Here is a 16,811-nt window from a genome sequence, read left to right on the forward strand (position 1 = left end):
GTATGAGCGGAGATATGTTTTGAACTATTTTCGGTTGATCTCCATAGTAAACCTAATTGTATGTTGTGTCACGATGAGAAATTTCTAAAAACTCCATGAAAGAGTAAATTTACTGACTCGTAATAACTCGTAATAACTACCTGCCTACCAGCACTCTCTTGTGTTACTCGACGATTTTCATTTAGTAATGTACTAGTGTTCCCCCTCAGTACGTAGTTCCTCATTCCTATAGTAATTTCTTTGATGATTTAGTATATCTTCTTTCATGGTTTGGTAGTTCAAAGTTGTAGTAAAATTGTGTCACTGGTATCATAGAATATGGATCTTCTTTTCACATCCAATAGTTCTAGGATTTAATACTCTTTTTTTATGATTCCATAGTCTTCATTTGCATTCAGTATAGTTCTTTCATGATCCAATAATATATAGTCTTCCTTTACATTCTCAACAAGCTGCCCCATGTATATCCTTCCTCTCCATCGTCTTTTCCTCCCCATCCACTTGCACGCGGTTTAGAGATGGCAATGATGCCAAACCTGCAGCAAGCAGCAGCTCTTACGCCTGGGTCACTGTTTTATACCCGGCAACCTACCGAGGGATATCCTGAGGTAGTATCTTCGAACCTAGAACTCGAAGGTAAAAGCGAGGACACAAGACACGGATTTATACAGGTTCGAGCTGCCAGAGTAGCGTAATACCCTGCATACAGTTTGGCATGTTGTATATTGTGCCCTGTGCTTAGGTGTTGTTTGGTATTAAGGATTTGGTTCTCTATTGTGGTTCTCTGAGGTCTTGGCCTACCAATCTAGGAATCTCTGCCCTCCTTTATATACTCCAGGGGGCGGGATTACTAGTCGGTTACAAGGAGTTCTAGTAGGATTACATGGTATGAGTCCTAGTAAGATTACAAGAGAATTCTAGTAGGAGTCCATCTTCTTCCTTCCTTGCGGGTACTGGGGATCTATCCCCGACAAGCCCTCGAGCGCTTCATAGTCGAGTGTAGAAGCCTTCGAGTACTTTTCAAATCCTCACCAAGTAGTTTTGGTGCTCTTCAAATACTTTGTCTAGCTGAATCTTGAAAGTTCCTCAAAGCTGCCATGAGGCTATGGTGTGCTCAAGCTCTTGATCATCTTGACTTTGTAATCTTCATTGTGATATGGAGGGCGGCGAAAGTCGCACTCCATATGGAGTAGCCCCCGAGCCTTAAGTTGAATCGAAGAATCAGGATGAGGGTCAATAAAATCTTGAATCTTCTTCTTTCATCTTGAAAAAATAAACTGTTGCGTGTAGTTTATCAGCCCCCGAGCCTTGGAATGATTAAATAATCAATCCGAGGGTCTAGTGAGCTTTAGTCTTCACGCCAGTCGTCGTCTGAGTAGTTTTGCCATGTCCAGCCCCCAAGCTTACGCACCAGGTGAGCCGTAGGAGCCATGTCAAGTAGTTGTTAGCATTTAGCTCCCGAGCTTGAGAACTAGCGGAGCTACTGGAGGTATTCCGAGTAGTAATTGGCGCTTAGCCCCCGAGTTTGGGAACTAGCTGAGCGATTAGAGGTACGTTGAGCGTCCTGGAGAGTTGTCACTAAAGCTTGACCTCCAAAAAGAGATGCATACATTATGTAGCATATTTGTAGAATTTTGAAATTTATTCGGTGATGAATGTAAATGTTGTGTGTCACTCTCTTGTTTCGGCTATATTTCTCTCAAGTAGTTAGCCTGCTACGTTTAGGCTCTCAGTCCCTATTTAGCCATTGCCACTACGTTTGAGATCTTTGTCTCGTGTACGCGTACTGGCACTGCTGCTACGCGTCTAAGATCTTTGTCTCGTGTACGCATCCTAGCGTTTAGGTATGACAGAAGATCCGAGGCTTTCACGAATTAAGACTTGTTGTACTTGAGAACATTAGCGACTATTAAGATTAGACATTTGTAAATAAGTAGTCAACATTGCGACAAAAAGACCACGCGATTGCGTGTAAAGTAGTCGTTGAAACTTTTCTACCTTTTGGTAAGGAGAGCGTGTGTTGCCGCACAAAGGATTTGTGCTTCCTTAGGGTGTAGCCACTGCGAGCCTCCAGCACTCAGTGCACCAAACCCGTGGCATAGCCTCCTAATTCGGTGTACCAAGCCCGTGGCAGAGCTTCCGAAACACAGTGCACGAAACCCGTGGTGATAGCCTCCGTAATTTGGTGTACCAAGCCCATAGCTGTCGATTAACATGTCCCAGAAATAATTGGCAAAGTGTAGCTCTGGAGGGTAATTTCTATTGAGAGGCGTACACAAAAAAGTAATTGGCGCGTTGCTCTGCATGCGGAAAACAAGCTAGAAAAATTATATAAAATAATTAAAAAATGTGACTTAGCTCGATTCATGGACGATTGTCGCTGAAGCCACGACGGTTATCGCTGAAGCCACGACGGTTGTTGATGAAGCCGACTAGTCGGAGTCGATTCCGACTAGTTGTCGACCGTGAAGTTTGCCCCGACTAGTTTTCTAGTTAAGACGAGCTGTCGAAGCAGTAGTTGGTGAGTCGATATGGCCGGATGTGGGCCATAGTAGTGAAGCACTTGAAGTCTTCTGGTACTCCTTTGTGTGAGTGTAGGAATTTTTGCTGAATTAATTTCCAACGGCAGGAACAGCCTCGGTTTGATCCGTGTGGTTGCTTGCTAGATTTACCTCGGGGCAGCAGATGCTTTTCCTCCTTGGGAATTGTGGCTGGATTCCTCTGCTTGGATTTCCAATTGTGAGCACTGATCAGCAAACAACGGTCCTGATTCACCCAATAGCAGTACCAGCCTGACGCGGCTGTTTTTAGATGGGAGCGTCAGCGCTCGATTCGACTCGGAAAAGAACTCGGCAAATCCAGATGGTTCCGTCTGGATAGCTGCGACATGCTGATGGACGATACAGACTCGAATTGCTAGTCTGCGACCCCAGCAGAAATTAATTCCATCTTCAGCTCTACTCTTTCGACGCACATGCGCGCGCGCCTAGAGCCGCCAAACTTGACAGCTTTGATCTTGACGATGCAACATTACGTTGAGTAGATTGATCTTGATAATTTGATGATTAGGTCCTTCGAGCTCGTCCGATGATGTCAATGATCGTCCCGACCTGGCGCGCCAGATATCGGTGTTTTATACCCGGCAACCTACGGAGGGGATATCCCCATGTAGTTGATGGGTTGGTGGGGGATCATTGGACCTAGAACTTGAAGGTAAATGTGAGGACACAAGACACAGACTGCCAGAGTAGCGTAATACCCTATGTCCTATTGGGGGTGTTGTATATTGCGCCCTGCGCTTGGGTGTTGTTTGGTATTAAGGATTTGGTGTGATTCTATGAGGTCTTGGCCTACGGATCGAGAGATCCCTACCCTCCTTTATATACTCCAGAGGGCGGGATTACTAATCGGTTACAAGGAGGAGTCTTAGCAGGATTATATGGTATGAGTCCTAGTAGGATTATAGGGCAATTCTAGTAGGAGTCCGCTTTCTTCCTTGCTTGCGGGTACTGGGATCCACCGGTGGCGAGACGAAGATCCTTAGCCATGCTAGTACTGGCCCACTGGCAACCTGTTATATTCTCAAGTTTGTTGATAGTCAGACATAAGTCACAAGAATAACTAGGATATACTTGTTGAAACTGAAGTCTACATGTTTTCTGTGTCAATTTCTTAATTTAATTAGTGGTTCGGTTTCATTGGATGTCCTTACGTGAGCATGCAGAATTTTAAACATGAGGTAAATTGCAAAATTTCTGGTAGCTGCATTTTGCACATCTTTAATGATTCGATACATCATCTTTTTGTGAGTGTCTCTTTAGGCAGAATTTTAACATGATATTAATTTGTGCTTTATCGGTAGAAATTTTGGAATACTTGTATTGCACGACGTAAAATAAGTATTTCTTTCCTGTTCTTAGGAATCATAAGGCTCCCCTGGTGTGGACTTCTAATGAATCCAACCTAACAACTTAATATATAGGAGAGGTTTGAAAAGTTTAATTAGAGTTGGTTTGAGAATCAGAACAAATCTGAGGTAGCCTATGATAAGTTTTTTTAGATAAGGGCATAAACCATTTTAGGGGGCATTTGTGTTATTTACCCTACTTTGTAGTGTAATTGTGCTCTCGTTTACGGTTGACAAGGAAATGCGATTTTACTCCTATTCCACGGTCAAAACAAGGTCAAATATGCAAAAGACCAAGAGCAAAATGGCATTTACTTGTGACTAATTAAAGGCAAAATCATAAAGTTAAAAAAAGGTAAATCACAATTGCACTTCAAAATAGGGGCATGAACACCAAACCATTTGGCTATGTACAGATGGTCAACTAACGTCAAGCATGCATACAACTCTGGTAATGCATGGAATGAAGATAGGAGATTACTGCATAAACTATATATGATAAGGCTGGTCGCCCCCTTCTCTAAATTGTTGGACTCATGTGGATCTTATGAAGGTGAAACACGAGAGTGGCATTTGACTCACTTGGGCCTACAAAGCCAAATTAGAGGTTGTTGACTTCTTACCCCTGGTCACTAGATGTGAAAGAAGAATGCTAGCATATCCCATGTATTTATCTCAAGCATACGAACTAATGGACCTCGGTGAACTCAGCCACCTTGACTCCTCTGTCAACATTCTTCCTGTGTATCTTCAAAATGCATGTGATAGTGATCAAATAGATCAATAAATACATAAACCATTAACCACCTTTAGCTGCATGGACAATGGTTTTCAAGTCCAAAGAAGATGGTGGTCTAGGTATCATAAACCTTACTGCCTAAAATGAAGCTCCACTATTGAAAAATCTGACACTAACTTGGGGAGGACTTCTCACCTGCAGCATCTTGGATGGGCCCCTCCGAATGAGATGGCTTTGGTTGCATTGTAAAAAATTGAGCATGATCGACCATGGGCAGCCTTCACATGCATCCATGTCCACCCCTCGGTCAAAGCCTTCTTCTCCGTGGCCATCATTTCAGAGGTTGGGAATGGCAAAAAAAAATACAGTGTTCTGGACCATAGGTGACTTCATGATCAGAGGTTAGCTCATCTTGTGCCACACTTATTTGGTTCAGTGTCTAAAAGAGTGCAAAGAAAAGGATGGTGTTTGAAGCTCTTGCGGAGATGAAATGGATTTCTGATATACAAGGTGCACTCACTGTGGCCTCCTCTCGGATGTGGTGCTGCAGCCTGAGGTAGACGACTCCCACATTTGGCAATTCCCTGCCTAGGATTGTTTCATGGCGCCATTCAGTTCAGGCCATTGGAGAGTAGCTTAGTTGGAGGCCTAGCAAAGTGTAAGTTCTTCATGTGACTAGTTGCACAAAGTAGATGTTGGATTGCTGATCGCCTTGCTAGCCGAGGGCTGCCACACCCTGAACACTGCCCGCTTTGTGACCAAGCTGAGTAAATGATTGACCACCTGGTCGCTTTATGTGTCTTCGCTCGACAAGTGTGGTTCAACCTCTTATAGAAGGTCAGCCTGACAGCCTGATGACAATTCCTTCAAAGTAAATGATAAAGTGAATGGTCGATTTGGAATCACTGTAATCGCTGCATATTTGATGGAATTCCGCCTATACTAAATGGGGTGCTATATTACTCGTTAGAGAGGTGATGCACTTCTGGAGTTTGGCTCAAATTGCGAGTTTGTGCAAGCTTATTGTATGGTGAGAGTGTGTGGTGTTGTTTAATATAATGATACGTATGCAGGTGCTCACCAGCTGCATGTTTCAGAAAAAAGTATGACACTGAACTTTTCGCTTGCAGCGGGAGAGACACTATGGCAGGGTAGACGTACAGCATGGCCAAGCGGCGCGAGGTAATCTGAGCGCTGTAGCGCTTATATTAAAGATGGAACAATTGTAGGCCCAGTACGGATGAGCTTAGCTGCTCAAAAAATTATGAAATTTCAGGTGACCAACAAATAGCATGACCCTTACGTACTCTTATTTTGTATGAGACTGTGTGAACACACTCCATGAAAAACTTCGCCCAACGTTCATTCAGACATAATTTCGATAGTATCTCCTCCGGCCGTAATAGAGAACTATGCATGTACGTGCCCTTAGTTCGCATAAAGTGTGCCATCTCATAAAGCTAGCAAGATTAGTAATGGTCAGCGTGATTAATAATTAAATGACTCTAGCAAACAGGCACTTGGATTGGGAAAAATAACACCATCGATGGGAACCATTAGTCGGTTAGTATCGTCCATGATAATTTTATTTAGTCGTCAAAAATAGATATTGATCGGCTGGTTGCATATATAGCTCCCAATACATGATGTACTCTGAAGGATATCATATGGTGACCTGACTAAACTGGGGGTTTAGTAGGCTCTGTGTGGATCTCTTAGAGATAACGAAAATCAGCTATGATTTATCCCAAAGTGATCCAAACAAGGGATCCAAAACGTGCTAGATTATAGCTAGGATTATAGAACCTACCAACCAAGATTCTTATAATCCAAGGATCTACTACCAATAATCCAAATTTTTACAATATCTGCTATATGATCCAAACGGGACCATACAAAAAATAATTTTTGTAGGAGAACCCGTTTTCTAGGGGTGGATCAGAAGTTCTACCGGCCTAAGTGTTGGAGGTATGCCCTAGAGGCAATCATAGAGATGATGATATCCCATTGTATCCATGATTTATATTGTGTTCCTTGAATATTCATTAAAGGCTACTTGAATTGATTTGCAATTATGTGAATTGTATGTGAAACTCTTTACTTGTATGGTTATTGTAAAAGTTATCCCTAGTCGGAGTTCATGTGAGGACATATATGAATATTAGACTAGCACATGTATTAGTTGATGACTATGTTTCATAAGTCATGGACATGGAGATGTCAAACTAATAATGTGGGCACGTGTAGAGACATGTGCTAGGACTAACCCAACGCGAGTTACATAGTTCTCTCTTTACACAACGTGTATGCTTTGTCCTTAGACCTGAGATTGTCGCATGTACTCAAGATGTGGATCGACTTACTTAGGGGCTATCAAACGCTACACCGTGAATGGGTAGTTATAAAGGTAGCTTTCGAGTTTGTCAAGAAGCATGCTGTGAGGCATGGTCAGTCAAGATGGAATTTGCCCCTCTCTATTTGAGAGAGATATCTCTGGACCCCTCGAGTGATCGGATTCGGAAATGCATAGCCATGTTACGTGAGGTTAAGAGTTAACCTAGAAAGGGTTTCCGAATCACAGGATCGAGAAAGAGAGGTCGGCTTGAAGCTAGACCAAATATCGTGAGGCAAAGGGAGTAGCATGTATGTGATGTTGTGATGGTTCGTCTGATATGATCTTCGTGTGCGTATAGGAGTTGGCACGTCTTGCTAGAGACCGCTACCAACTATTGGGCAAGTAGGAGTACTCGCGCCATGTCTATACGTATACGAACCTATAGGGTCACACACTTAAGGGGCTGGAAGCCTAATGAGAATTTGATCCGAATTGGACCAGGTTTAGGAGTACTAATGGACCTCGGACCCAGAGGCCCGTTAGGAATCCCTATATACTGAGGGGTAGGGGACGTCCTAGGGTTTAACCCTTTTTAGCCGAACCACAACCACGCCCCTTCCCACACCCTCACTTTTGTTGCAACTCGAGGACCTAGGAGTCCAGCTTGCGACGCTTCCTCCCCGCACATGTGGATACCTTGGAGGTGTTGCATCTGCAGCACTTGGACGAGCCGATGCATGAGAGCTCCGATGAGGAACCTGACGAGGTGACGAGGAACCTGACGAGCCGACAAGGAATCTGACAAGCCGGCGCACGAGGAGGACGCTGCTGCACGTGGATGAGCTGTTGAGGAGCTGCTCGATGTCGACGTGTGATCGACTACACTGCCCCGACGCACTTCATCAACTTCCGCATCTGCGCGTCTAGTGGTAATCCCGTGATCCATATACGGCTGTTTTCCTGATTTACGCGGTAGAAAATTTTTATTTTACACTAGCGTAGCCTACCTCATATCCCAACACTAGGAAATTCCGAGCAACATTGTAGCATTTGGACCGCACCAAATGGATTTCTAGTGGTCCCGGTGTTAAGCCATTTAGCTGCAAGTGTCTACAGAGGCTAAAAATGCTATAGCAGGCTATAACCTCCGTTAACCCTAATTTAGCGGTTTTGTAAATATCTAAGAGAAATCAAGTGATTATGCACATAGACATGGAAGCAAATGGTTATGCCTTCATTACATCATGAATCAACACACAAAGTTCAGTACATATCTTAAAGGAACAAATAATGGAGAACACTAGAACATAGAATCAACACAAAAATTAAGTTCAGTAGATATGGTGCCCGGCCTGTGCTTCGGCTGGGACAAATGGCGTGGAGGAGGTCTTTGTCTTCCTCAGCAGCCACCACAGCCGACCACAAGCGCCAGTGCCGCAGGTAGCAGACGCCGACGGCATCACAGGTCCTGCCGCTGTTGTAGCTGGTTGCAGCCGCTAGTAGCAGTAGATGGCAGATCCACTGCCTCTAAATCCGGTCGTAACCACAGTTGCAGGCACCACTACAAAGTCACCAATGTTGGTACCACCTCAGGTCTTGCCGCCGCCTCCGTTATTTTTAGAGAATTGAATAAGGAATGGCTAGCCGGTTATGTGGTTCCCAGCAGCCACAGCTACTCTGTGGTCATTTTGGGCCCCCGCGGTGCAATTTAGGTCCACAGCCCATGCTGATTTCAATCTGACTGTTACTTAGCGGCACAAATTACTTCTTATTCCACATATTTAATGCGCTAATCGCCGCTATTAGGGCATATGTCAAGTAGCATGAAAAGAACACTGTCCTAGAGTCCACTGCGTCAGTATGCTATAACTGCTATAACCTCCACTGACAGCTATTTAAAACGTCAAGCAGTCCACGCAGCAAACTGCCCCTGGATGTCTTTGACTTTCTCGTCTCACGAACATCCAACCTTTGGAGTATGAGTGGGCCTTCCAAGTCTAGGTGGAAATCACCTTCATTTCTAGGGCCGGGGTGGTACATTTCTAGGGGCAGTTCACAGTGTCAACCACTCCCGAAAAATCGTGCTATTTTGCAGGGGCCAGGTGATGCTGAACCATCCCTGTAAATTTATTTCTAGGGGCGGTTCTTAGGGTCAACCCCGCTTAAAATAGTGCATAAAACCCTGCACCGCTTCTTATTCCCCGAGCAGACCAGCACAGTTCCAAGCAAAAATTGAGGAACTGCTGCTAAAAAAAGAAAATGTGGAGGCAAAGGTTTTTCTCATTATTTCCTTGGAGTTGAGCGCTATAGGAGGTAAGTTTGTGATAATACTTTGTATATTTGAAGTTTGTTTCATAGATTAACATGCCCGGTTCTAGGCATAAGTGGGAGAGCCGACCGACGGGGGGGGGGGGGGGGGGGTGTGGGTGGGGGGGGGCATGGTGGAGGGAGCCAAGATCACTTGTATGTTATTAATATTATAATCTACTTTTTTAGACTACAAATGAAAAATGAAATATTTAGTCTAAAGGCCCCTAGATTTTAGTTTGCCCAAGAATCCTCAAAACTGTACAGCTATAGATCAAGCTCAATCAAGGTTTGATTACCATAGCTAGGTCCATGGTATGACTTAGGTATTTGGACCTTAATTTAATCCATCCTTTTCGGCATCTCTATATCCCTCAAGGCTTCTATGCAAAGGCAGATGATAATTATGTCAATGATTGGTTCAGAGAACCATGCCCGAGAATACTCCGGTCCGTCTATTGGACCAATAGCTGTCTGCAAAGCCCACTTTACTTGCTTATATTTGGGCAACCGTAATGCTTTTGGCAAACCAGCCCATATAAGTGGGGTCCCCAGCTGGGCAGTTCTTAGTTATGGTAAGAGATACAATGTTAAGAAATAAGACAAGTGCCACTAAAGTAAAAAAAAATTGTCCACCCTCACTTTTGGTTGGCTGATTTTACTTGTTTAGTGTTTGTATACAATGGAAATGCAAAAGTATGATTTTTTTTAATGGCTTATGGACTGGCCATAGTGGTATGGGGGCTTTTGTTATTCAAGCCCTATGAACTACTTGTACAATGGTTCTTCTAGGTTGCAAGAAATATTTTAATTACCATAGACTACTTTGGAGACACATTCTGAACACCCTTGGTTTGGTATCGTTTCTTGCAGCTGGCTCACATTAATTAAAAAATAGTTTTTTGTCACCTTTTTTCCCTGATGTTTTCTTCCATTCCATGTGATGCTGGTTTTATTTTTTTACCCTCTTTTATCCACGGCTCTAGTTTATTTTTGTTTATTTTTTGGAAGTTCTATGATTTGTTCCATGTTTCATGTGTATATGTTTCACTATTAGAGAACTGACTTTAAATACCACCCCCTTAGTCTCGGTTTAATTTCGGCCCGGAAGAAAAGGGGGTGTGCCATGGTAGGCTGGAATAGGGCGCACCTTTACTCTCGGTTCCTTTTTTGCAACCGGGACTACAGGCCACCCTTTAGTCTCGGTTAAAACAGCTAGTTTCCGGGCATCTATGGCGCCACCCTTTACCCCCGGTTGGAGCCACCAACCGGGACAAAAGATCCAACCTTTTGTCCCGGTTGGAGTTACCAACCGGGATAACCGTTTTACTCCTGGTTGGTAATTCAAACTGGGACAAAGGGATGGAGCTTTTGTCCCGGTTGGATTACCAACCGGGAGTAAACAACAACCGGGACAAAAGTTATAATCTTTTGTCCCGGTTGGATTTACCAACCGGGATAAAATCTTATCTACAGGAGGGATCACTCCTCTAGCCCGAGCCACTCCACTCCACAAAGACAGAGAAGCTCATCCTCTCCATGGCGCCGAAGCAAGTCTAGGGGAGCTGCTGCTGAATTTTTTTTCCTCATTTTTGTGGGGATTTCATTCATCCAAAATGTTGTGAAGGTTAGCTACTTCATGCTCCGTTCATTTATTGTTGTTAAGCTTTGTTTTATACTTTAGAGAGGGAGAAGAATGAGTTTGTTTGTTGTTAAGTATGTAGAGGATTTGTATTTATATATGTTTTTGAGCTACAATGCGATGGATATTTATAAATTAGCCATATAAATTGTAGGTGTAATTTCATACTTTAGTACTTCTTAGATAGAGGTATCGAATTAGCCATTTTTAGAATAAGTAAATTATGTGGGAAATACAGAATTTTTTAATAGTTTAGTTATTTGTAAATTAAATATGAGCTAAATAATTTATGTATTTCTATGTAAACTTTCAGCAATATTTGAGTTTGCGATACTAATGTTGGAAATTATCAAGAAGATTCTTCCTGAGAATAATGAATTGCCATCCACAACATATGAAGCTAAACAGATTGTTTGCCCTCTGGGATTAACGATAGATGATAGTGATGCAGTAAAATAATTATTTAAGAAAGGTAATATAACTAGTGTAGAATTAATGAGTCATTTATTGTAAATATAATTGGTAATTAAATATATTTTTGCATGTTTGAAATATGTAAAGTTTTAATTTTTGCTTCATAAAATCCAACGAAACCTGGCGAGATCTGATGCCTACAAGTTCCACCCGACGAGAATAAATTTCCAAATAGAAGCAAAAAGAAATAGGATAGAATTTATAACTAGTTAAAACTTATTGTAAACAAACTTGCTAATTTAATATATTTTTGCATGTTTGAAATATGTAAATTTCTTATTTTTCGCTCCCTGAAATCCAATGAAAACATAAATAGAATAAATTTCCAAATAGAAGCAAAAAGAAATAGTATAGAATTTATGACCAGTTAAGACTTATTGTTGATAATTTAATATATTTTTGCATATTTGAAATATGTAATATCTTATTTTTTGCATCCGAAAATCCAGTGAAAACATAAATCGAATAAATTTCCAAAAACCAGTCGGGAGATGAAAAATAGGAGAAGGCCCCCATTTATCCTGGGAGATGAAAAACAGGAGAAGGCTCCCATTTATCCCGATTATAAAGTAGAACTGGGATAAAAGGGACTTTTCGATTCCCACCTGGAAGTACCCATTTATCCTGATTGATCATAAATCGAGATAAAAGGGGATCTTTTATCGCGGGTGATCACAAACCAAGATAAAAGATCCCCTTTTATCTCGATTTGTATTAGAAATCAGGGTTAAATGTCCTTTAGTTCCGATCACGCCACGAAAACATCCTCCATGGCATCGTCAGCCTCCTTCCCACCAGGGACGGCGCCCGCACGCAGACCGTCTCCCGGCGGTGGCGGCCCCTCTGGAGCGACGCGCCTCTCAACCTGCAGGTGGACACAAGCCTCTCCTTCTCGTTCCCCAAGCACATCACCTTGGCCACCAGGATCCTCTCCGAGCATCACGGCCGCGGCCGGTGCTTCGCCCTCGCCAACTTCCCCGCAGGCGCCCGCTTCGCTGAGATCGATGGCTGGTTGAACTCCGGAAAGCTTACCAGCCTCCGGGAGATCAAGTTGAGCTTATCTTTATTGGACTCGCCGTCGTGGCGGCACCCCTTGCCGCCATCTGCGTTTCGCTTCGCATCGACCCTCTGCGTTGCTGAGTTTGGCCACTGCGTCTTTCCCGGAGAGGGAGAGATGGAGCAGTCGCTGAACTTTCCCCACCTCAAGAGACTTGCCCTGTGCAGCGTCACCATTTACGAGGACGCCCTTCAGCACCTGCTGTCCGGTTGCGCTGTTCTGGAAACCCTCTTGCTGAAGCATAATTTCGGCTTTGGTTGCCTACGCATTAGCTCGCCAACTCTCAAAACAATTAGCTTCAGTAATTCAGGTTGGGGGGGGGGGGGGGGGGGGGGGGGGGGGGGGTGGGGGGGGGGGGGGGGGGGGGGGGGAGGAGCTGGTTATAGAGGACGCTCCTTGCCTTGAAAGAATGTTACCGCTGGTGCCTGCCTATGGTCCGGCAACCATCCGTGTGATGCGGGCACCTAAACTAGAGATAGTGGGCAGGCTGTCAGCTGGCATCTCCAAACTCGAGCTTGGAACCACAGTTTTTAAGGTACCTACAAATCTTCTTCCATCCAGCATTCTGCTTTTCTATGTCCTGGTTATTAATTGAATCTGATGCATGCTGTTTTGTTGCAAGGAAATGATTGCCCAAAGCTTGACACAACCTCCATGCGCTCTGTAAAGGTTTTGTCCATTGAATCTTTGGGGCCTAATCTGGACTCAGTTGTTGACTTTCTCAAGTGTTTCCCATGTGTGGAGAAACTGTATATTACGGTGAGTATTTGTCTTGTTTTTGAATGCCAAAAATGAAATTTGAGACAGTATACTATATTCTAATGTTTTCACTTTCTTTATTCAGTCTTGCCTACAGGAGAATATGAAAAATGAACGGAGCTATGGTCCACTGGATCCAATCGAATGTCTCGAGCACTAGAGAATTCACCTTCCATGTGCCCTATTTTGTTCCGGTTTAAAGTTGGTCCGGGATAAAAGGTTCACCAACCGGGACTAAAGCTCGGTCACTGGTGGGGAGCTCACCAACCGGGACCTTTTATCCCGGTTGCAAAGGTTAGTGGAAAAAAAAGACCCTGAGAGGCCTTTTATCCCGGTTTGAAACACCAACCGGGATAAAAGACCCCCTTTTATCCCGGTTTGTAATACCAACCGGGATAAAAGGGGGTCTTTTATCCCGGTTGGTGTTTCAAACCGGGATAAAAGGGTCCCCAACGGGGTGGCTGGAAGGGGACTAAATCCCTCGAACCCTTTTATCCCGGTTGGTAATACAAACCGGGATAAAAGGGGGGTCTTTTATCCCGGTTGGTGTTTCCAACCGGGATAAAAGGGTCCCCTACGAGTTAATACAAAAGGATTGCATCCCCTATATTGTCAGATGTGCTGTGTAGGTGGGATGGCAAGGAAGCTACGCGCGAGGCTGGAAGTTGTGGGTTCGAATCCCACGCAGCGCGCACGCGTATATTTCACGTGAAAAATCGTGTGACTTGTGACTTGCGACATGCGCGTGTGGGGGGCCTCCTGGGAGCCTAGGATTTCTTTTTTTTTTTTGCAGCGCCTGCCGTGGTGCCCTGTTTTAGTGACCCGGGACAAAAGGATTGGTTTATCCCGATGAATTTTTGGAAGATTTGCAGCTTACTAACCGGGACTAAAGGCCAATTCTCTGCCAGTGGAGCTTCATCCCAAAAAAGTGGTCCTGTTACGTATTGTGCAAAAGTTACATATAGTTTTTAGTTTTTCAGTATACATTACATGTACTATATACCTGTTAGCTACAAAAAGTCTTCATGTCAGTATTTGTAGTAAACAAATCATTAAACCTCATTGCACTTAGCGGAAAAAAGCTTTATTTTAATTTGTCAATCGCTTGTTCATCAACCTGTCTTTTGATTAGTTCTACATGTGAAAATCATGAATTCTAAATGATGCCTATTTTTTTTGTTTTGTATCCATTGAGCCTTCATCGTCTGATTCTTTGGCTTGTTGAGTGTTTGATAAGAGGAGGAAACTATACAACATCTGTATGTGTTGTTTCCTCATGTGACCTGGTTTACAGTGCTGTCCCTGGTTGGTCTGCAGCAGCAAGCGCCAGGGCCATATGATCTCATTTTTACTGAATGGTGAAACCAAGCACAGCACCAAGCAAGCATCTCCATGGGGGCTTCAATATTTTGGGTGTTAGTAGCTTGGTCGGTATGGAAACACACCAATAGATGTGTTTTTTTATGGGGTGTCACCAAGCTTTAGTGTGATCATTCATTTACGACGAGACACATTTGTGGTGTATGGCAAGGGCCAAAGTGGAAGGAATCGGTGCTCCTAGCGTAGCTAGGAGGGGAGAGGTGAATTAGGCTAACCTAAAATTCTGAGCCTATAGCTTCCACTACTTGCATCAAAATATAAACTAGATCATGCTATCTAGATGTGGATCTATGGTTAATCTAGTGAAACTTCTCTATGAAAGTAAAGGCACACAAGTTGCAAGTAAGAAATGCGGAAACGTAAAGGAGCAGGTTACGAAGGATGCAAACTCGGCATGATAATTTATCCCATGGTATCGGTAGGCAAATGACACCCCGAGTCTACGTTGGAGCTCCACCAAGGATATGCTCCCGGTCAAGGTCTTGGACTCACCACAAAACCTCTCGCCAAGCCGGATGAGAAACTTGCCACAAAAGCAAGGTTCACCGCTCCCTCTCTTCCGGTCACCTTGATGTCGTCTCCACTATGGAGCTTCTCCATGAAGGAAGGGGTCTCCTCATCCCCCGCACACGATCGTCGTCGCCGATGCACACCAAGTCGAACGGTCGAAGACTTATCGGTGAGCCACCAAGGCCCCAAGATGCCAGCGCACTAAGCTTACAATAGTAGTTCACTCCTTGAACCAATCACAAGGTAGCAATACCTTGCACTTATATTACTCAATCTAGGCCTATCCTAGCACTAATCACTCTCTAAGCATGAATATGTTCATGATGAGTCTTGGTCTTCAATTGTTGTGTGGATTCTCCAGCAATTTAAAGAAAAGATACAAAAGCATATTTATTCCGAATCCCCAAATGGGTAAGTTGAGGGGGTATAAATAGCCCATGGACCTAAAAGAGTAGTTGCTCCAATGGCTGGTAAAAACAGTGAGCATCGGATGATCTGATAGTAATTTTGGGTAGGCATCGGATCATCTGGTGCCCCCTACTGACGCATATAGCTGTTGGATCCTTCTGCCCAAAATTGCTCTAACACTTCATTCGATGCCCATCGGATCATCCGGTACCGACGAGGATTTGCTCGGAAACCTTTTGGACAATTTCAAAGTAAATATGCTTAGTCCGACGGTCACCTCCTCATAGTCGTCGGATCATCTGATGCTTCATTCTTCCGTGGCTTCCCTTCACCGATTCATCTGATGCTCTCAAAAAGTAGACCATCGGATCATCTGGTGGTCCTGTTCATGTACAGCCGCTACTGGAATCATCAGATGATCCGATGCCTTTGGCCGACACTCATCTGATCATCCGGTGCCCTAAGTTAATTTTGCTTCTGCACGTTGTACCAATTGCTCCAATGATTGCTTTGATGCTTGCTCCGAGATATATTGTTTTATAGGTAGCAAGATATTTTGCCTAGTCATGTGAAATAACTATAGCACGATGTAAGCAGGTATGCCATTTAAAAGAAGCTAAAAACAAATGAAAAAATTTAGATTAGTGTTAGGAGATCTTGCCATGCATTGGTTTAATTTATGTTCAAAACATAGAAAATATCCCTCTCTGGTCACATGTAATAAATGACATTTTGGATGACGACAGTCAACTATTTCAAACTTTAGTTATAAATTAATTACTTTTTATGTATTTGGTTTAGATTTGTGTAAATTTTTCAAAACATAGTTTTTACAAAGTATAGCTTGGTTTAATATGTTTTTAAACATATTACATTTAAAGTACTCACTTCATATAAAAATATTTGTCGTTGTTGACTTTTTCTCACAACATTTGACTATTCATTTTATTCAAAAATTTATTGCAAACATAAAAAAGATAAGTTATGCTCAAAATACCTTTGATGATAAAGTAAATCATAAATAAAATAATACTTGCTTAATTTTTTGAATAACACGAATGGTCAAACAACATGATCAAAAGTCAATAGCGACAAATATTTTGATACAGAGATAGTATTAGTGAAATAATTTTGAGACTGTATTGATGTTTGATGGGTCCAAATGTGAGTGGAGGGGGGTATTTTATCAAACATTTATCAATTGATAGAGAACTACTCCCTCCGTCCTAAATTCTTTTCTAGGTATATACCTTTTAATATGCATTTAGATATATACTATATCTAGATACATAC

The 16,811-nt window shown here is 43.0% G+C and overlaps 1 pseudogene; it reads left to right on the forward strand.

Moving 5' to 3' along the window:
* Positions 1–5,810: 5,810 nt before the first annotated feature.
* On the forward strand, positions 5,811–13,380 carry LOC140221820 (putative F-box protein At3g44060; annotated as a pseudogene).
* Positions 13,381–16,811: the final 3,431 nt, after the last annotated feature.

This window comes from Setaria viridis, chromosome 2 (genome assembly GCF_005286985.2).
Source record: "Setaria viridis chromosome 2, Setaria_viridis_v4.0, whole genome shotgun sequence".
Lineage (NCBI taxonomy): Eukaryota > Viridiplantae > Streptophyta > Magnoliopsida > Poales > Poaceae > Setaria > Setaria viridis.